Source organism: Schistocerca americana, chromosome 3 (genome assembly GCF_021461395.2).
Source record: "Schistocerca americana isolate TAMUIC-IGC-003095 chromosome 3, iqSchAmer2.1, whole genome shotgun sequence".
NCBI lineage: Eukaryota > Metazoa > Arthropoda > Insecta > Orthoptera > Acrididae > Schistocerca > Schistocerca americana.
The window spans coordinates 156,198,332-156,221,069 of record NC_060121.1 but is presented as its reverse complement, the minus strand read 5'-3'; the positions used below and the strand labels follow the sequence as shown (position 1 = coordinate 156,221,069).

Here is a 22,738-nt window from a genome sequence, read left to right as displayed (position 1 = left end):
GAGGCGAATACGTAGCTGGTAACGCGCATGCCCCGTCACTTACACGATTCGCAAACATCTCGAAAACGTTCTCATATTTTCGCACGGATAATAGTATTAGCCGGCCACGATATTATTGCACTTCGCGTAGCGCGGACCGTTCTCGGAAACACGCGATGACATTACAGTAAGCAAGTACGGTGATGATCAAGGAAAATGCATCGCACTGCCAAAGATTTCAAGAGAGTTGTACATATACTATCAAGTGTTTCACATGAAATATCACAACAAAAACTTGCGATAAGCCGACCGAAGGACCCTCACTCCCATGTGCAATGATACTGTGGTCGACTAATAGACACAGACATGTGGCGTACAAAAAATCGGTCCTGGGGAGGAAAAAGGTGGCGGCGTGAAGGTATCCGGTCACACACTACCCTTGGCATTGCCAAATCGAGAATAACATACAGACCCTGTGAAGACAGGAGATAAGATAATCAAAAGAAGAAAAAGCGTAAATGCTAAGTGGTTAGCCGATTCAAACAGAGTTTAAACGATGTCATTGTCCAAAGTGGAGAGGCATCGTCTGTACAAATATATGTGAGCGGTCTTGAGACTGAAGGGCAAGTTTCGGAATTCGGATAGGGGTATTAGTGCAGCCTCTCTCGATCTACTCTGAACCACAGTTTTTCTGTCTGGCGGGTGGCTGTACATGCAATGTGTCATAATTCATTTCCTACCTCTCATACTTGGCACAAGTTCTCCCACATATCTTGCGAGATTACCATTCAGCAAGGGAGGATATTGCAGGCATAGCGTGGGGGGATTGTTTCCAGAAAGAATTTTCACTCTGCAGATGAGGTACTGGCGGAAGTAAGGCTGTGAAGGCCGGTCGTGAGTCATGCTTGCATAGCTCAGTCGGTAGAGCACTTGCCCGTGAACGGCAAAGTGCCAGGTTCGAATCCCGTTCCGGCACACTGTTGCGGAGTTTCAGTATAAAACCACTCTGCGTGTCTTGTACCCCATTTAAGGGAGATGTTTGACGGTGTTGCAGGTGTTAATGACATCCAACTGAAATTCTGTAACGCCTTCATTACGCGTTTGGCGCGTGAGATCACACGACGAAGACTGAAAAACGACATTCGTTTTTCTCTTCCTTTTTCTAGAACAGTTGGTCTATGCATAGTTTCGCAAAGGCTATCTACAGCTCTGAATTGTACACTTCCTCTACCTCACTAGTCGAGTCGTAATGAGAGTTGTTGAAATATAGTTGCTGTTTAACGAAACGATAGCAAATTTGCATCTTCCCCGTAAATGAAGCAGTAGGTCCCGAGTCTTCGTGAAATAAGATCTGTATAAAGAGAATGGCTTGGGTTGTGCCCTAGACTGAGTTCTTTGGTGTGACGCCAGAGTTCCAAACCGCGCCAGCTGACCGCGGGTTCCAGGCAGGACGAGGCGTGGGCAGCCAGCGGACCGTGGAAATTTCTTTGAGCCTGTCTGGCGCTGCCTGGAGTTGCTTCGGGTTGGACGGGCGCACCAAGAAAAGAACAAGGGGACGTCACTGCTGCATATCTGGCGGAGGGTACTTCTGAGAATCATTTTCCCGTTGCCGTGATCCATTTGCGAAAGATGCGTGGGAAGAACGACCTGTAAGTTATCTCGTTTTCTCGACGTAATCATTTCGCGAGACGTGCGTGGCACAGTATGTGTTGCTGGACTCTACTGCGAACGAGCGCTCTGTGGATTTTAGCAAACTCTTCCGTGACGCACCGTACAACTCTTGCGGTGACTGCTAGTGATTTAGAACTAAGTGTGCGGACTCATACTACTAGCGTACTTTCGCGTCGCAGTGTTTTGGGTGGGTAGAGAGAGCTTTTCAGCAGTTACTGGAGATGATGGTTCCTATACCACGCTCCCTTTGTTTTTGTCTCCAGTCGTAAGACTGCTCCGATGTGGCACTCCATGTGCAAGCCTCTTCAGCTCTGAATAACTACGGCAACCTACATCCATTTGAACGTGTGTAGTCAAGCCTTCACCTGCCACTTTTTTAATGGCTTGGTATACGTTTGGTCAACCGGTCCCTTCTTTTAGTCAAGCTTTGCCAATAATTTCTTTTCTGGCCGATTGGATTCAGTCCTCTTCAGCTCTTATACGATTCACCCATCTAATTTCAGCATTCTTGTGTAGCACCACATTCCAAAAGCTTGAACGATTTACTTGTCCCTATTATCTATCGTCTGCGTTTCACTTCCGTATCAGGCGACACTCCAGCAAGTTATGTCAGAAAGGGCTTCCTAATACATAAATTTGTATTAAACGTGTATAAATTTCTCATTATCAGAAACGATTTTTTTTGCTATTGCTGCCTTTTATATCATATCAACTTCGACAATCTTCAGTTATTTTGCAGCCGAAATAGTGAAACTCGTACTGCTTTTAATGTCAGATTTCTCAGTCTAATTTCCGCAGCATCGCGTTATTTAATTGGACAAAATTTCGTTACTCTTGCTTAACTTTCGTAGCTATCTATCTTGTTTCTACTTTGCTACACTGGAAGGGATTGAAACACCTTCGGCAAGATTTTATTTTCACACCTGCTAATTACTCTTTTGACTTCAGCAGCTGCGACATGGTGGCGAAAGGAATAGTGACGTGAAAATGTAGAGTAAATTTCTTTCACTTCACGTCTGTGGTCACAAACTTGTAGGTTCTCAGACTACCGGTTTCGGCCAGCAGCGACCATCTTCAGATCTCGTTACGGATTTGTTGCTTCCGTTTACAAAGCCTTTTGACTCTTTCGTAAGCAAAAAAAAAAAAAAAAATGGTTAAAATGTCTGAGCACTATGGGACTTAACATCTGAGGTCATCAGTCCCCTAGAACTTAGAACTACTTAAACCTAACTAACCTAAGGACATCACACACACATCCATGCCCGAGGCAGGATTCAAACCTGCGACCGTAGCAGTCGCGCGGTCCCAGAGTAGCGCCTAGAACCGCTCGGCCACTCCTGCCGGCTTCGTTAGCCAGAAATGGCACTAATTTAACAAGCTGCGACGCGGTCGCGAATGGAACCCGAAAATGTAGAATAAATTTCTGTAAACTGAAGCAACAAATCAGTGCCGAGATCTGAAGATGGTCATTGCTGACAGAAACCGGTGGCCTGAAGACCTACACGTTTGTGACCACAGACGCGAAATGAAAGAAATTTATCCTGTTTTGGCATTGCAGGATGTCCCGCGTTCAATTCCCGGCCGAGCCCTAGCGTTTTGTGCAAACTGGTCGTACGTCGGTGGCTGAGTCAGCGCAAAAAGCTGCCCGTCAATATAAAATAAATTTAATATTTGCTGTAAGCAACTGAACCCTCTGGTCCGACGTATGAAGGTGATTACGAAGGTTTCGGTACAGATCGTAGCAAATGCTTGTCGGTATGTCTTGTATAAAATTGTGAAAAAGTGTTTCCGCCCGGAATCGAACCGGGGACCTTCTGCGTGTTAGGCAGACGTGATAACTGCTACACCACGGAAACTACTGCTGTAATCCTTACTTCACAGAGAACTTGTAACAAGATTGCCATCGTAACTTAAAAATTCAGTAACTGCAGCACTTGCATAACGAAGGTACATAGAGCAGATCCATACATGACGTGGCTCACGGGAGTAGAATGCGACATAGGCAGGAAAATACTGTTCCCGCCCGGGATCGAACCGGGGACCTTCTGCGTGTGAAGCAGACGTGATAACCGCTACACTACGGAAACGACGGACGCGATGAGTCCATCCTTGTGCTCTCAAAGACGCCTCAGCCTTACTCTCGTCCGCGCATGCACACACCATAGTTCTTTTGACAGCGTGAAACCCATCACAACCGAGGACTCAAGAAGTCTTCGGGGTGCTCGAGAGGGTGTCTGCCGTAGCATCCCGAACGAGATAGCGGCGTTTCGCTCAGTCGTTATTGCAAGTCATATCAGCAAAAACAATCACTTTCTTAGCAGCAGGCAGTGCGAGCCCAGCGTTTCTTGCAGATAGCTCACAGTAATGTGAATTAGAGTTGCATAGCGGACCGAAGTCATGTGTGTGTGACTGGGGAATGAGGAAAATCGACGTTTGTCTAAATGTGCGTAAAACTGCTTGAATAGCGCAGCCACACCAACGACCCTTCAAGCTCAACATTGCGTAATGCCGTTGCCGGTGAGTTGTACACCGATCATTTCGCGAGAGTCTGCGTTACCATAAACTAACTGCAAGCGAAGGCTTTTGCCGACAGTGAATTCGTTGGATGCGACAGTCGCGGTGTCGGTTACTACATCGTCATTCCTCGTGAAGTCCGCTGCCAGCGCAAAATTGCGCGTCGCTGTTCTCCCGGAACTGGACTGCATACCGTAAGGCATAGTCCGCGCTTTAATGAGGTAAACACGCGTCACGTAAGGTGTTTTAGCATGAACGTAAGACCTGAATCACACGCTGCCATAATTATTTCTGGGTATTATTGAGACGGCGCGAGTTGGGTGAGGTAGCGTATTCCCGGTAGACGGCGTCCCAGCGGCGCTGCGTGTTAACCGGTTCTACGGCCAGGGAGGGGCGGGCGAAGGCATCGCTCGTTGGCACGCCACGCGGCCGATTGCTATGAGGAAACCACGGGCGCCTCGTGCCCCGGCGGGCGCCGAGCCAGCATCTAATCTGCACCTGCAGCCTTAGATGCTGAGAGAGAAAGAGAGCAGCCCTGAGGCACGGTCTGCTGGCCTTATTAGGAATTTTCCTTTTCCTCCGTGCAGAGGTGCCCGCTGGGGCCTTTGTTGCTAATACGGACAGGTAGCCGCCGTACGTTTCACACAAACTGATGTGCGGCAGAGATAATTCGCTACATGTTTCGCCATATCTTGAAGGAAAGAAGAACCATGTGCCCCAATTAGCTCCCAAAACCTGTGTTTGTGTTCGTAGGAAATCGGACGAGGGGAAAGGGTTTATAGATAAGGTAGCGAGGTAAAATTTCGAGAAGGGTGCTTGACGGTCTTCATTAACTACATCCTGTTTCAGATTCGGCGAAGTTATTTTAAAAAATTTAAGAAAATTGGGGTTTAACGTCCCGTCAACAGTTACGTAATTAGATATGGGGCACAGGCCCGCGTTAGGGAAGGAAATCGACGTGGCCTTTCCAAAGGAGCCTTCCTAGCCTTAGAAAACTTAAATGTCGATGGATTGGTGGGGATTTGAACCCCTGCACACCCAAATCATTCCATGTCTTAATCGCTACTCCACCATTTGGTACGTACGGTTGGGTCTCGATAATTCGAGGTGAACGGGACCGAGACCACCTCGAACTGTTGAAAACTCAGACTAATTACATAGAATGAAGGCTTTCACGGCAGGTGTTGTCATCACTTATCATTTCCGGGCTGAGATGCCGTGGTCCAAACATAAGACTCTCCCCTGACGTTTCGCCTTCGACTGCGGAAAGCATCCTTCGAGGACAATCGGCGAACTGCAACGAGAGCGCGAGTGAGCGCCGTATATATAAGCTATCCAGAGAGCGCCGCTGTCAATCAGGAAGGTGACCATGAAATAAAGTTTAGTGAGACGACCGTCATAGCAAAAGACGTCGCATTATTATGCGCGAATGTACAGAGAGGCCATTGCGATTGCCAAACACTGCAATAATTTTAATAGAAAAGAGAAAGGCATTAAGCTGGATAAGATACGGATGTCAACATTGCAACAGCCTGACAGTCGATTAGTTTCATTGAGAAAGTTGGCAATATCAGAGATCATAGCACAGCCGACGACACGTGATTGACCGCGACGCCCTCTGGATGTCTTATATACACGGCGCTCACTCGCGCTCTCGTTGCAGTTCGCCGATTGTCCTCGGAGGATGCCTTCCGCAGTCGAAGACGAAACGTCAGGGGAGAGTCTGATATATGGACCACGGCATCTCAGCCCGGAAATGTTAAGTGGTGATCAGACTATCAACATTTATGTGGGAAAAGAAATAAAACGGCGAACAGAATAAATCATACGAACAACACCTCAGTCGTTTTTATCACACTCAGATCTTTCGATTGACAGATTCTTCAGGGCGTTTCCTAGAGAAAAAGCTGTTCCAATTTAAGTCACTCGCTTCGCTAGTCACCAACACTAACTACGTCGGCACCGTATTCGAGAGCAATTTTTTATTGTTTCTTCTTCGTCAGGTAGTTTTAGCGCTTCTGACTTAGCCTTCAAAGGCACAAATTAGCTTTTCTTTGTTACAAACACTCATTTTCAGGTGCGCAAACAAAAACAGTCAAAGAAAACGAAACACAACAGTGTGCTGTACCGATAATGGTAAACCTACAACACCACTTTCTACAAAAGACAAAAGGTTGCTTGAATAAACAATTAAAAACCGGGAGAAGCGTATGCGTGACTTCATTCACACAGACGCAACGAAGGGCCTCCAGTGATTCGACAGGTGTGGTGCTGTGCCGTAGTTTTTTTACTGTCGGTTCGAACAGTGACCAATACTGTCAGAAAAAAGTTAAAAATTGTTTGCTGTACTCTTCCGTCTCTCTTTCCTCTACTGACTAACAGTTTGGTACCAAGTAGCATCATCAGACCGTTCTACTATAAAAAAGATCACAGTACATAGTTAAAATATTCTACAGGAAACTTTTTTCTCTCTGTGATACCTAATGTGGTAGATAAAGATAGGAAGCCTTCAGCCCCGAAGAGCGGCCGTCAAGCTCTCTTAAAACAGCGCACGTGTCACACACGCCCAGCCGCTCCCGCCGAAGGTCCGAGTCCTGCCTCCGGCATGGGTGTGTGTGTTGTTCTTAGCATAAGTTAGTTTAATTAGTGTGTAAGTCTAGGGACCGGTGACCTCAGCAGTTCGGTCCCTTAGCAATTCACACACTTTTTTTTTTTTTTTTTTTTTTTTTTCCTCTCTCCACGCGCTCAAAGTAAAGCTCAGTCTTATACTATCAATATACACAACTTACGGGCACAAGTGATAAGTCACACTGTAGAAGATACCAAAAATGTAAAATTCTGAATATAACGTGGTAAATAATAATATATAAAGAATCAAACAATCTCCACTGTAATTCATCATAAAAGGCGGAATTGTTAAACAATACTTCAGCTATTTACTGTGATATTTTGGTTGTAGAAGAACCTAATGACTGTATTTAGTTGCGGTCATTAGACAGAATAAATTGCGACTATAGGCAAAAGCATCTCCCCCCCCCCCCCCCCCCCAATCGTATTACAAACTGTGATCCATTTAGTATTAAGCCCTCGTAGCAAATGAACAGAAGCTCAAGCTGGTTCGTACCGGCTCTCAATAGTACCCAGAAATATTTATGGCAGCGCGTGACTCGGGTCCGACATTCCTGTTAAACGCCTTACGTGATGTGTGTTGAACGCATTAAACCATGGACTGAATGGCTTCCGATACGCAGCCTCGAAGTACGCCGTGACAGAGTACGATTTCAGTACTTACTTTATACGGGAAATGTAATATTTTGGTTCTTGCTGCGAGGTGTTCATGTCGAAGAGAGTACTGTACAAGGGAAGCACTATAACACACATTTTCTCATTTTATCAAAATTATGACGAGATACCAAGTCACCCGCAACAGAATAGATGAAAAAACCTTTCAGTTCCCCTGGCGCGATCGATTTGCAATCCAGCATTGTAGTTCTAAATCTCGTACTGTGTAAAAGAACGAGAATGTATTACCAAAGACTGGTGACAATTTCATTTGGACGTGTTAATCAGCTTTTCGTTTGTGACGGTTCATTAAACTTAATGGCTCAAAGCTGGTTATGAATGAAACTAACAAGCCCAAGGACAGAGACTAGCCGGATGTACTCTTCTTACACCACACTAAACAGTGAATTTTTTTTATGGTAGAATGTTGAGTAAATGGTTAGTTCAACGCCTGAAAATGTATCACCTTACACATAGATTTTTTCATTGATGGTTGAGAGATTTGTTTGTTGAATTGCAAAAACAGTATAGGCAGCAAGGCATCGCTGTGTTCAGAGCAACGTGCAGATTGATGATTCACTGTTACTGGTAGAGTAACCCCACACGGAGGTTGCATCAGTGCCTAGTTTTAAAGGGCTGTTACTACACGTGGTCTTTTGGAAACCGAGAAAAAAGTTTTCTTAACCTCTTAAGTTCTACTACTAGAAAAATATGTTTATAGTATTTGTATCGTATGTCATTGACGGCACAGACAGCTTGAACTATTAGCAATAGGTAATGACACCCTGCGGAAGGTCAGCAAAGTATCGGCGTGTTTATCTTTGGCGTTACGTGAGTACAGTATACAGATAAAAGCTGCCTTTTCCGTGTGTCCTATACGACACGCGGGAAGTGGAGATGGTGTATTCTATGAAGTGGAAATTCATACTCATGCGCCGTTCAGTGATTTTGTTCCCGACAACACGCTGTTCAAATGGTTCTGAGCACTATGGGACTTACTTCTGAGGTCTTCAGTCCCCTAGAACTTAGAACTACTTAAACCTAACTAACTTCAGGACATCACACACATCCATGCCCGAGGTAGGATTCGAACCTGCAAGCGTAGCGGTCGCCGCGGTTCCTGACTCTAGCGCCTAGAACCGCTCGGGCATCCCGGCCGGCCCATATGCTGTAATCTACTTCTAAATACATCTTGTTATTGTGTCCGACATGTAACGTATTGTTTTCTTTAAGATTCGGGATAACTTTATCGAGTTAAGGCTGATAATGTTCGTAGTGTTTGTGTTATGTTTTGGCCGGCCGGTGTGGCCGAGCGCTTCTAGGCGCTTCAGTCTGGAACCGCGCGACCGCTACGGTCGCAGGTTCGAATCCTGCCTCGGACATGGATGTGTGTGGTGTCCTTAGGTTAGTTAGGTTTAAGTAGTTCTAAGTTCTAGAGGACTGATGACCTCAGATGGTAAGTCCCATAGTGCTCAGAGCCATTTGAACCGTTTTGTTTTGTTTTGTCTGACAACAGCCTTGTGGAGAGCGCGATGTGACGACGGTAGAGCTTAGATCTTTCACTCGTTCTTGCCAGAAGATGCAGCTCAGTGCGACTGCTCTCCGTCGCAGAGAGCGCGGATTTTATTACGTAGTTTGTCCGCTGCAAAAAAACGGCAGGCACTGGCCTGCTATGTTGCAAACGAGGCAAGGCTGTGATGTGCGAATGGGAGAGACGGACATACGCGAACGGATAGGCAAGCGCAGTGGCAGCAAGTACGGCGTGCTTTTTTTTCTGCAGCGGTAGCGTGTGTTTTGGTAACCGAGGCGCGAGCCGGAGAGGGCGGCTGAGTCAGGGCAGGTGGGGGGAATTGGCTGAGTCACGCCAACCCTTCGTTCCCTCATTAATGGCGGGATTCGATGACTGGTGGCGCGCTTCGCCACGCTCAATTGCCACTGGCGCCAGCGCCCTGTGTGGCCAGACCAGAGCTGCGAGGGGGCGCACTGCACGAGGGCGGTGCAGCTCGCGTGTTTCACCCGTCCTGGACCTGAGCGACTACCTCATATTCCGGGGCCAAAAGATCGGTGTAGTCAAACGAATTTTTCGAATTTTGTCCGACGTACTCCAATAACAGAGGTGCGTTTGAGTGCCTCGACAGAGACGTGGAAGGCAAATATCACCACGCGAGGTGATGAATGAGTGAGAGAGAGAGAGAGAGAGAGAGAGAGAGAGAGAGAGGGAGAGAGAGCCGACGGAAGAGAAGTCAAATAGGTAAGGGTATGGGAGATGAAAATGTTCATACGTAGTGAACGTAGCGCAATTGATTTCGACGTTAACACGGATAAAACAAAATACCATCTTCCACGCATTCAACAAGGCAGTCACCAACCAAATGGGCTACTGCCATTGCTCGGGAATTTAGTTATCTCTGGCCTTAAAAATATAGCAAGCACCCGATTATCTTGGGGTTAATGCAGACCCGAGACTCCACGGGTAACGCGAAGAACACGGATAATGCACAATATAGCGTTCTTTTTTACCGGAAACAATGTACTGTATGTACAAAACATGCTGTATGTACCATTTGAAAGCCCGCCGCGTCAATTACATGATATTTACCGTAAACTAACAACTTATTTACAAATTTACGCTTAAAACACGCTGTATTTCTACCACGTAGCTTGTCTATGTTCGGTAAATAATCGTCCAAAGTTTCCTGTTTTTTATTTACTCTTTTTCAGACAATGGTTCCAATTTTTCGGAGAACAAGTCAAATGAATTCTGTCCTGCGTGATCTAACAGATCGACGCATTTCAGTGCCTCGATCACCTCGTCTTCGCTATTGTTCTGCCGTACACAGTTTGTTTACGAGATCCGCATAGCTTAGCTTCTCAAAGCGCGATTTATAGTCATCGCTATTTTACTACTCGCATATGGTTTCGTCATCTGTGTATTCACAACCAGAAGTTCGTATTGAAAACGAAAATAATCGTTCTCGTGACATCAGTGTACTTAAGGCTACGATTTGATTTTTTACAAAAATTGGAGAACTGTGCACGGACGGACAATCTACAAGCCGAAAAATCCGCAGCATGATACTTGAGAGCGTGCTGCGCTTGTGTTCACGGACAATATTTGACAGATGATCATGTTTGTGTTCTGTTTGTACGCATTAACTTCAACCATGATCCGTCAGTAGCTGTGCTGTTGTCGCAATTGTAATGGTAATTGAGAATTCGTGTCGTGCGCTGGCTGTTGGCTCTCACTTTTCCGCATTCTTTGTTCGTCGACAAAGTTGTAGGATTGTCTGTATCCATTGTTTTGAACAAAACCAAAAGTCTTCTAAATGTGCTTAGACGCCACGCGTAGTGGCCGCGTGGTTTAAGGCACCATGTCACGGATTGCGCGGTCTCCACCCCCACCCCTCACCCCCACCCCCACCGGGGGGTTCGAGTCCTCCCTTGAGCGTGCGCGAGCGCGCGCGCGCCTGTGTGTGTGTGTGTGTGTGTGTGTGTGTGTGTGTGTGTTTTGTTCTTCTTAGCATAAGTTAGTTTACGTAGTGTATAAGTCTGGGGACCGATGATCAGAAATTTGGTCGCTTAGGAATTTACACACGTTTGAACATTTCTGCTTAGACACTGAAGGACTGAGGAAAAAACATCACCCCGATAGCTGCCTTTCGTCATTATCCATCTGGTATCCTTTAACGGATGAAGGAATCTCTCCGACTTTTCCAGACATTGTAATCTTCACCCACCAGCACCCCTCCTGCGCGTTTTCTTCTCATCTGTGTAATACAGCAAATACCTTGACCCATCTAGCATCTATTTCATTTGCATTCCATTTATAATTACATCATCCACCTCCGATGGTGCTGCCTGATCCAGCTGTTTATTTTCCTCTCTTGCAGTATACAACTTCGTATTGTCCCACAACACTTTCAGGGAATGAAACAATATGGGTAAAACTCGATAAATCTGAAGCAGCTATTCTGGTGGTCCTAGGGCGACCAAAATGTGAAAATAAACAAACAGTTGGCTTCTGCCATTGGAAACATGTTGCTCGAGATTAAAGTCAAGCACAGTTTCGTATTGCGCCATGAACCCGCACCTTTTTATTTCACACAGTACTGTATTCTTTAGAGGCAGAAAAACTAGTTCTCTTTGCTGAATTAATGGATCTGTTTCATAATGTCTTACCGAGTAATGAGAGGGAAAGGTAGTTGTAGAGATTTTATGGGAAAACTAGTTTGGTTTATGTGTGGTATAGCTACTGGCGCCGTTGCAGTAGTACCTTAGTATATTAAAATCTTTTCGTTGTTGTTTTGTTGTTGTTGTTGTTGGTGGTGGTGGTGGTGGTGGTGGTGGTGGTGGTGGTGAGCTCCCAATGCTAGAGTATTCTGTTAAAGTCTCTTAATATATGCACAACAGCCGCAAACTATCCACTTACTGATTAAGAAATAGTCGGGATGGTATTTGGTGCGGTTGCTATTCCTCCTACGATTGATCGTCCATTTTTCAAGTCTTCAGATTCCGGTTTTAGTTCTGTACGACATTTTTGTTCAGCCGTGCCATTTTTAATCAGAGTTAATGCAAAACACATACCGACAATTAGTAAAAGAAAAGCTTTCTGTCCCCACAGTTAGATCAGTTGCTTGTTCCCAAGCATGGCTTCGTCTGGCACCCCAGCCTTTTGGGAATTTAGGACAACTTACGGTCTGAACTTTGGACATGTGAGTATATCCTTATTGAACATCAGTTTGTTTCTTTAAAGCACTTGCAATGAAATGGAAGAGTGAATTAATGAATATTTCTCCGTATCAGTATCACGATTAACCGCTATGAAGACAGTTCCTGTCAGTTTTGTGGGGCATTGCAAGGGGCCTCACGATGCACAAAGCGAATACCCGGAGCTTTTCCCCCTGTTGTGACTTAGCTGGTACACAGTGGTTGTTTCTTGAGAATTTTTTTTGAGCAAATGCCATATAGTCAATGTTATCAGTCACATTGGGCCATGTAACGATTCCGTGATCAAAATTTACCAGCGTCTTAGTGTTTCAGTGATCTGAATTACTTGGTGATGTCAATTACTTGCTGCGTTGGTCTGGTCAGATGCCTCACAAGGGAACAGTACTAACTTCCTCTTTGATTCGTATTGACAGGGTGTGTAGGACACGCCTAGAAATCTAACATATGTACACAGGAAGACGTAACTTTCTACAGTTTTTGAGAAAATAGTTTTAAAATTATAGGCCTGATTGTGCTGCAAGGTTTTTCGGGGCGCTAGTGTTCGCGGGATCCACAGCCGAGCGAGTAAGCATGTAGTTCCGTTCGTCGATTGGCTGTGGATGTAATCCCGTTGCCAGTAATTTATTCTTCATTCCCACTCAATTCTAACAACAGATTTATTACGAGAGTGAACGGTATTGGTATACAATCAGTCATTTACTATTTTCCTAATTTTTAGCGTGAAAAAAGAGAAATAGTGGTCATTTTATGTATTTTATCGTGTGTACGTTTGCGACAAGTATAATGTGTAACCTATGGGGCATTGCACGTATCACGATGATACTGATTTTAGAAATATGGTAAACAGTAAGAATCGCGACGTTCGGCAGACTTTTTTGCATGTCCATGGGTTTTTTCAATGTGTCTGTTGCGGAACAAACTTGCTCTACATTCAGTTCGGCGGCGTACCGCGCATATCGAAGCATAGCACCGAATATTGGTGCAGGTAACTCACAATATAGTAGTACCGGAAGCGAGATTCCATCCATGGCGCTTGCGAAACTAAGCGCTTACTCGCTCGGCTACGGGCATGTTGCATATTAGCGACCACGAAAAGTATATAAGCACGCCTAAGATTTTCAGCCTCTAGTTTCTCGAAAGTAGTTACGTCTTCCTCATCACCCATATTTAAAGTCCTAGTCCTGCCCTACACAGCGTGTCAGTACGAATCAATGGCTCTGAGCACCATGGGACTTAACTTCTGAGGTCATAGGTCCCCTAGAACTTAGAACTACTTAAACCTAACTAACCTAAGGACATCACACACATCCATGCCCGAGGCAGGATTCGAACCTGCGACCGTAGCGGTCGCGCGGTTCCAGACTGTAGCGCCTAGAACCGCTCGGCCACTCCGGTCGGCGCAGTACGAATAAAACCGGTGAGAGGGGAAGCTCATACGGTCCCCTAGTCAGCAGGGGACTGACATACTGAGAGAATGGTCACGTTACGACGCCGCTGTCAAAGATGGCAGTACTTGAGTAGACAGCAGAGCTGGTGAGGGCCTGCCTGCCTGTGACCGGAATACACATTCGAGTATTACGAGAGGCTCCCCCCTGTAGCGATGCGGTGCCATCCCGCATATTGCAGGAGAGGGGAGCCAAATTAAAGCGGCTGACTCACTGGCCGGCACCGCCGTGCAAATGAAACGCGATAGGCGCGCGGGGGCGCGGGCCGTGGTTCGACGCCGGGGCCTGTGCTGCTTTCTCAGTACCCACCCACGCCTGCTGGTTGAGGTGTGCGCTACAGAAGGCTTGCACGCACAGTGCCATCACCCTGACACACCTTCTCCAAGGAGAACTTCTACAGCCAAAGTCCCTTTTACACGAGTGACTTTCGTGTCACAGGTCAGTCGTGGCGAATGACACACTGCAGTGCTCTTGTGCTGTGACTCGCCTTCACGAGTGGTCGGTTTTGCTTCACAGGCCGGCACCGAACTTGGCATGTGTTCTGAATGCTGTCTGCTACGCAATTAGGCACCCGAACGGTGAATGTCAGATTATGAGTCGAGAAAGTAGCAACATTACGGAACTAGCAGTGACAATAGTGTTTAAGCAACCAAAGCAAAATCTTAACTGTATCCCTTGTGACTTATCCAAAAGCAATTTTCTCCGTTGGTATTGTCTGTTTGTGTTCTTATTTATGAATAGTGTTGGAAACCACCTGAGCCACCTCCATTTTGCTGAGGACATTCCACGATTTTATTCTGTACAAAACTCACACAAGAATCAACAAGTCGAAAATAATGGGCACAAATTAACAGTGACACCAACAGAGCCAGTGGCTAAAATTTTTGTATTGGAGACAGTTGCAGAAAACTACTGGATGTACGGGACAAGAAAGAAACAGAACAGCAAACAGAACCAGAAGTGCTTTTGGTGAACTAAATACGCTTTTCAAAACAAAGTTTCTTATTCGTCCTAAACACAGTATTTTTGTTACTGGTGTTGGCTTGCGCCAGTGAGATGTGGACATTAAATGCGAGAAGCATTAAAAAAACAGCGATCAGTGGAGAGATGTATATTGCGAGAAACTGGAAAACAGGCGAATGGATCAGAGAAGAAACGAGAGCGGAAGACGTAATTATGGCTTTTAGTAAAAATGAAATGGAAGTAAGCGAGACGTGTAGACAGACGGAGGGGTGGCAGCTGGACCAAAGAAGTTATTTCCTAAATTCAAAGCATTCGTAAGGCCCAGAAGGCGGTGTGAAGTAAGCTGGATAGACGGCTTTAGAAAACTAAAAGAGCAACAGGGTTGCTGTTGCTGATGAGCCAGGATGACGTTTTCAAGTAAAATGTCACTAAAATGACTTTTACTGTTTAAAAGTGGAGTAGCGCTGACGAAACATGATTGCCGCTGGAAATTTTGTGAAAATCCCATGTCTGAAATCAGTTTGAATACGCTGGACATAAATTCACGCCCACGTTGTAATAAAACTGTTTATAGTGAGGTAAATGTACTACCCGACCTTGGATCGTATGGAATGAACGATACCGCGGTGAAGAGTTAAAAACCAAAACTCCACTGCTACAAAGCTATGCGAAAATATTTAAATGTCAATGTTTATAAGTACTTAATACAATTGCAAGGATGATTATGAACTTCTCGAGAAAGATAGACGATTACTTGTATTTTATGTATGAAATATATGTCCCAAAGATTATTTTACATAAATAGATCGGTAATTGATATCAATTTCTTTGCTACATGTTTTTAGATGAAAATCTGTTCTTTAGCGGAGCTCGTTGCACGAGTCGGAAGTGTGAAGATAAAGAACGAGATATGTGTGTTTCATTGAATTGTACTGTGAAGTCACATGACTGAAAATATATGTGTAATTCTGCAGGAAGTCCACCAGATTTCACATTCTTATTGAATTAGAAACCCGAACATCCTGTAGACAATTATAGAAATATGAACTGCAGAAAGGAAGAGAACAACGTGCCATTAACATACAACAAAGAGCAACAAAAAAGAAGAGTATTTTTATTATTAACATAGCTGGTTATTAAAATTAGACTGCCCCTGTCATCACTGCAGTGTGTCACTATCTCAGTGTGGCAGGTGCTGTGAAAATGTGACCAGCCGTCCAAATTACTTACTCCAAACATCATCAGGTTCTACATTGGGCCACAAGGAGGTGGTGACGGTCAGAACGTGGAGAAACCAACTAAAAGTTTTAGTCTCCAGCTAGGCCGGAGACGGCATTAATGGGAAACGATCGTGTACTCCAGTACGCAGTTACGTACGGGTCGCCGAAAACAGCAGCTATGCGGCATAGTAAGGAGTTTTCTTGTATCGAGAAAGTGTAATGGTAACAGACGTGCATTATTAAGAACATTTAAATATTTGTTGGTGTTTCCTACGGACTTTGTGCGAGCCGTTTTACTTTGTAATCCAGTATGGTTTATTCTCGTTTTTGTTTACGTTTGAACGACTTGTGACAATGTTCCCACGCGAATTACCGTTCAGTGTGCAGACTTCGGTTTGTTGCTGAGTTAATAGAAATATGATAATTCTGCAAGTCGTTTGCCGTCGGTTCCGGGACCTGTGTACTGTTGTCAGAATCGTCGTCACGGTCTCGATGACACCGGATGCTGGAAACTTTTGCGGAAACGAGCACGTGACAGAGTCGGTTGGAAAAGTCGTTCCCAGACTGCCTCCTTCTGTGCGCGCCTCCAGAGTATACACGATTTGTGACTGTGCCGAGGTTTCCCCTGACCTTTATCACGCCAAATATTTGTCCGGGCGGAGTGGGCAGCTAAAATGCTTAAGGTCCACGCCACTGCCTCGCCACCCATGTCACACCGAGGGCGCGACACTCGGCGGTGCTACACCACACACACACACACACACACACACACACACACACGCTATATTATTCATTGAAAAATTCCTTCTTGCAGTGGCTGTTTGGAACCTGCATTCTTCACTATATGGCTAGGTTTGTTCACGGTAAGTTCGATCAACACGCCATTGTTACGGAGGTGCTCCGTGAATTCGAGTTGGAATGCCCGGAGGGAAGACGACTTTCTTTTCACGGAACACTGTTGGGGAAAATTTAGAGAACGTGTATATGAAGTTGACTGCAGAACGATTCTACAGCCACCAACGTACATTTCGCGTATGGACCACGAGGATAAGACACATTTTAGGGCTCTACGAAGGCATACAATCAGTCGTTTTTTCCGTCGGCTATTTGAGAGTTCAACAGGAGAGGAATTGAGGAAGTGGTACATGGTACCCTCCGCTGTCCAGCTTGCGGAGTAGGGATGTAAATGTAAAAGCAAACGAAGGAAGTTCCGGAGACTGCGATCTGTTGTCATAATAGTAGCCGACAAATCAAACTGTATTGGTAATATCCGTAGGTGCAGCTGCGAATCAGTCCGAATTCATACCAAGGATGTAAAATTTACGAAGCTTCTTGAGGATTTAATGTCACTGGTGGCCAATTCTTATTCCACTGACGATTTTCGTAGTAGAACCAACTGATGAGTATATTATTAATAGCAGATAACGCGAGCGTTGCGTAAAAGTGACTGACACAAAATAAGTGGAGTAATGTGACGTACGTAAATAACTACGATAAACAGCTTTCTTGGTCAATAATACATCGACACGATAGCTAAGCAGCATCTTCCGCATTTCATTGTATATCTGTTGACACGTTTGTGACAAGTTTGGCACTAACTTCCAAATCAAAATAATTTCTGTAAATAGTGCTGCACAGCTTCAGTGCATTTAACGGGCTACACTGTGGGGCCGTCAAAAATGTTGTACTGAATAGTTAATTCCAGACGAATACGAGGGGCGTTCAGTAAGTGATGCAACATACTTGTTTCTGAAAGCAGGTTGGTTTTTACTAAAGTTAAAATCTTCCGGGTTGTTAGGCCGCGTCATATTTCTTCTAAAATAATCCACGTTTCGACCCCTCAGCTGGGATCTTCTTCAGCATCTTTTGGTGTCCACTATTGCTTGGTTTTTATTCAGGATTCCAATACACCATACTATTCCCTACTCTTTCGGCTACAAAACCCTGTTCTTCAGCATACTCTCAGTTCAATCCGATGATCTTAACGCCACCTTGCTGAGAGGAGAGTATGCCCGCATGATACCACTCTACTGCGCGACGTCTCAGAGCCATCAAAAAATGGCTCTGAGCACTATGGGACTTAACATCTTAGGTCATCAGTCCCCTAGACTTAGAACTACTTAAACCTAAGGACATCACACACATCCATGCCTGAAGCAGGATTCGAACCTGCGACCGGAGCGGTCGCGCAGCTCCACACTGAAGCGCCTAGAACCGCTCGGCCACTCCGGACGGCTCAGAGCTATCATCCTGCTGCATCAATAACTTCTCCACCATCCACGTACTGCTCCTTCGCGTCATTGGGCGAAACAGATAGAAGTCTTCTGTTAAGCGCCGAGGAACCCAGCGTGCAAACATCTCTGGGTACCCCAACTGGCGGACGAGTGTGTCAGCACTGCCAACAGAGACGCCCAGTTGAGCAGCGAGGCGTTTCAATGTGATCCGTCGATCATCTCGAATGAGTGTCCGCACGTCCCTACACTGCAGGAGTCACAGCTGTGTGTGGCCAGCCGGCACGCGGGAGATAGGGGACATGTTTGCGCGACCATGTTGCGATGATGACAGACGCCTCGCCCAACGACTCGGTGCTTTCGTTCACTGTCAGGTCTCCGTAGACACTCTGCAAGCGGCTGTGAATGTCTGCGATGCTCCGGTTTTCATCCAAAAGAAACTCAATGACAGTTCTCTGTTTGGAACGCATCTCCGTGGCGCCATATTGAAGGCTACTGTAGGGCCGCCTCGTATACTATAGTGGCTGAAGCGGGAATATTCCACGATGTCCCACAACCGAAATTGGCCTTGGTCAAGCGACCATTTTTAAGCCGCCGATCAACAGTACTTGAAGTCTCAAGAATCGTTCCGAGGCACCAAATATGGATTTTTAGTAGAAGCATGTCTGCATAAAAATAGTGTTTGCTTCATGCCAAGTAACCACTCGTAAATTTGAAGTACTGTTAATCCATGACTCGAATATGGTCTCTGGACCGTAACTGTTTGCCTGGAAACGACTAGACTATTTATTGAACAGCTTTTGGTGGTTCCGCTATGTCGTCGGTTGAATATATTGTCATTTTGTTTTGACCCCGTCAGCGGCTCGATGCAGCACTGGGCCACTATGATTTCAATGTGTGCCAAATAATAGACTTGCGCCAGCAAACAAACAAAAAATAATTATGTAACTGTTTTCGATTGGGTTATCGAAACTTGGGCTTTTCCTCGTTCACACTCACAGAACACGACTCAGAAGAGGCCGCTACAAAATCTTCAGACATCGAGCGTGTTACCCATCCTACACTCGACTTGGCGCGTCGAGTGCCAGTAAAAAGGCTGAAGACGTCCCCCGCAACGCAGTGTGCCGAACTACTGCGTTTATGGCGGCGGGAGCGTTATATTTCCAAGAGAGCACCTGGCTCTTACTGAAGTTGCTCCCGAGTCACTATCTCGGCTTACATAGGGCAGCAGCTACTGTAATTTTGCGTCACATTCTTGACTACACGGACAGATTGTTTCTCGATGCCTGCACGTCGAGGCCGTGCTTGTAGTCATCGCAGTTGCGAATATCCGCCGGCGGATGCGGTAATCTCGCGGAAGGCGCGGCAGATAGCGAGCGGTGGCAGGATGTGCGCGCAGGAAGAGATAGGCGCAGCGCGGTCGCGCAGTGGGACGCCTTTCATTTCGGCCGACGCTATCAGGTGTCGCCGTCTGTCGGCACGCCCACCCCGTTCATTTGGCGTCTCACCGTCGGCCGCGTTTATCGTCTCGGCTGCATCCTAGAGCGGCGAAGTGCTGCGACAAACTTACTCACAATAGTTTGTCATATCAGTTAGATCCAGAAGTAGGCCGTTTTGTGACTATCAGGTTGCAAGGATGCAGTGAGCTGCCGGGTATCATTTCTTTCAGTCTGAGAGTCAACGAAAGTACTAAGGTAACTGCTGAATTACAAACAGGATCTAACTATGTCACGTGGAGTGGGCGTCACTTGTGATTACGCACAAACTATCCGCGTAACCACGGTCTAACAAATGTCAGCACATGTTCGAGCGTCAGCACTGCTCTTGCGTTTTCTACACTGAGGTAGCAAAAGTCAATGGGATACCTCCTAATATCGTGTCGGACCTCCTTTTGCTCGGCGTAATGCAGGAACTCGTGTGCGTGTGTGCGTGAAATCTTATGAGACTTAACTACTAAGGTCATCAGTCCTTAATGTTACACACTACTTAACCTAAATTATCCTAAGGACACACACACACACACACACACACACACACACACACACACACACACACACACACACACACACACACACGCCCGAGGGAGGACTCGAACCTCCGCCGGGACCAGCCGCACAGTCCATGACTGCAGCGCACCAGACCGCGCGGCTGCAGGAACTCGATGTGGCATGGACTCAGATAGTGGCTGGAAGTCCCCTGCAGAAATATGTGGCCATGTTTCCTCTATAGCCGTCCATAATTGCGAAAGTGTTGCCGGTGCAGGATTTTGCGCACGAACTGACCTCCCGATTATGTCCCGTAAATGTTCAGTGGGTTTCATATCGAGCCATATGGGTGGCCAAACCATTCGCTCGAATCGTCCAGAATGCTCTTCAAGCCAATCGCGAACAAATGTGGCCCGGTGAATTGGCGCATTGTCACCCATAAAAATTCCAATGTTGTTTGGGAACATATAGTCCATGAATGTCTGCAAATTGTCTCAAAGTAGCCAAACATAACAATTTCCAGTCAGTTGGACCAGATGATTCACTTGTACCAGAAGACTCAGTCTATCAGGTTAACAGAGACACTCCATTATGGAGCCATCACGAGCTTGTAGCAGTGCCTTCTTAACAACTTCGGTCCATGGCCTTCTTGAGTCTGCGGCTCACTCGAGTCGTACCATGAGCTCTTAGCAGTTGAAATCGGGACTCATCTGACCAGGCCAGGGTTTTCTAGTGGTCCAGGGTCCAACCGATTTGATCACGAGCCCAAGAGAGACGCTGCAGGCGATGTCGTGCTGTTAGCAAAAGTACTCACTCGGTCGTCTGCTGCCATAGCCCATTAACGCCAAACTTCGCCGCACTTTTCTGCACGCAGTGTTGCTTGTCTGTTAGCACTGACAACTGTATGCAAAAGCCGCTGCTTTCGGTCGCTAAGCGAATGCCGTCAGCCACTGTGTTGTCCATTGCGAGAGGTAACGTCTGAAATTCATTATTCTCGGCGTATTATTGACAGTGTTGATCTCGGAATATTGAATTCCATAACGATTTGCGAAATGGAATGTACCATGTATCTTGCTCCAACTACCATTCTGCGTTGGCATATTGTCAAGTCCCGTCGTTCGGCCGTAATCACGTCGGACGGCATTTCACATGAACCATGTACAGGTGCCATGACTTTTGTCACCTCGGGGTATACGTGGGCGCAGTTCATTGCCCTTTTCTATCATTAAGTGAAACAATTGTATCTGCTGAAATGCCTTCTGCCTGAAACCAAATAAAATAACAATAAAAAACTGACGTTCTGCTTCGTGTCTAAACGTAGTTGGTGGTAATCGTTCTAGTTAAGTTACACTTTTGTTATATGAACGGTAAATTAACGTCAAAATCTATGGACTAGCACATTAAAGTAAGGAACTTTCCTCAACATCATTTACGGTGGTTACTACGCGTTTTAGATTCTAACTCAATACAATCACAGCCAATTTCGCGCGCTTCGTGTAACCTCTCCCCCGAATGGTATGCGGTTCCCCTCTGCCTCTGCTGTACTATAGAGTAACGTTGCTTCTCACGTCGCCATTCCAAGTGCTTCTCACTCGTTACCACCCGCCATTGTTAATAAGCTACATCTGGGAAACGCTTCGCCACCACTGTTTGACTGTTCCTCCCGAAACCAACTCTGTCTGTTGGCGACTGTAGCTCATTAAGGAAACCTCTCCAATTCCTTTAAGTGGAATGGTCGACATAGCTGGCAGGAGCATACAGAAGATTAAACTTCCAGCTTCTGTTTCTTTCATCGAGCCACCAGAATTCTTCTGACTGGTTTGCTGCGGCCATCAGCATTTCCTCTCCTGTGCCAAACGCATTTCAGAGTATAACTGAAGCTCAGCATCCTGAAATTTTCGTTTTTTGCATTCTAAAGGTACTTTTACGTATTTGTGTGTTGAGGCTAGTTGCCGTGCGGCTGTAGCTTGCCCCCATGCGGAAGTAGACGCGCCCTTTGTGAACACCAGTGTGAATGGAATCACTCCGCGGACACGTTTAAGAGGCGTGCAGCCAACAGGCTTACTCTACTTGAGTGGGGCAAGCATAGTCGCACGGCGACCGAGTGTAAACGCACCTCAATATCTATCTCCCTCCTCCTCTAGATACTGTGGAACTTGTTCCCTCGTGTCTTGAAACATATCTTCTCATCATGTTCCTTCTTCTCATTAGTGTTTTCTACATTTTTTTTTTTTTTTTTTTTTTTTTTTTTTTTTTTGCGATTCGGCGAAGAAAATCTTAATTTCGCAGCAGTACAGTTATTTTTCAGCGCCCTTCTGTAACACTTCATCTCAAACAGTTCGAGCCTCTTATTTTCAGCTATCTCATCGCCAAATATTCACTTCCATACTTCAAGGAACCAGTGCGGTTAAAACGGTGAGTTATTTTCCGTATCAGGGACAAATGTGATCGAACGTTTGCTGATTATTATGGCGGAGAGAACTTGACATGTGACCTCAGTCCTTCGCTGGGTTCCAAAAGACGCCTTCCCTAAAAACTTATCCGGCTGTATAGATTTGCCAAAAAAGTATTATCTCCAATGCAGACCATTTAGTCGTTTTCTTTTTCATGGTGCCATTCAGGTACTTTCAGACAAACCTTGTATATGTGATGCAGGTAGCACTGAATGCCGTGCCGTCTTGAAATTGCTGAGGAAGTGAATGAGAATAGAAGAAAACATC

At 45.8% G+C, this 22,738-nt stretch overlaps 1 protein-coding gene and 2 non-coding genes across 4 annotated transcripts in view; 1 reads left to right on the top strand and 2 right to left on the bottom strand.

The window, feature by feature from the left end:
* The window catches only part of LOC124605916 (calcium/calmodulin-dependent protein kinase cmkB-like), a 363,431-nt gene that overhangs the window by 135,982 nt on the left and 204,711 nt on the right, over positions 1 to 22,738 (top strand). The window lies entirely within an intron of this gene.
* Trnav-aac lies at positions 3,434 to 3,506 on the bottom strand. The gene has a single exon. It is a non-coding gene; the product is annotated as a tRNA-Val (tRNA).
* On the bottom strand, positions 3,665 to 3,737 carry Trnav-cac. The gene has a single exon. It is a non-coding gene; the product is annotated as a tRNA-Val (tRNA).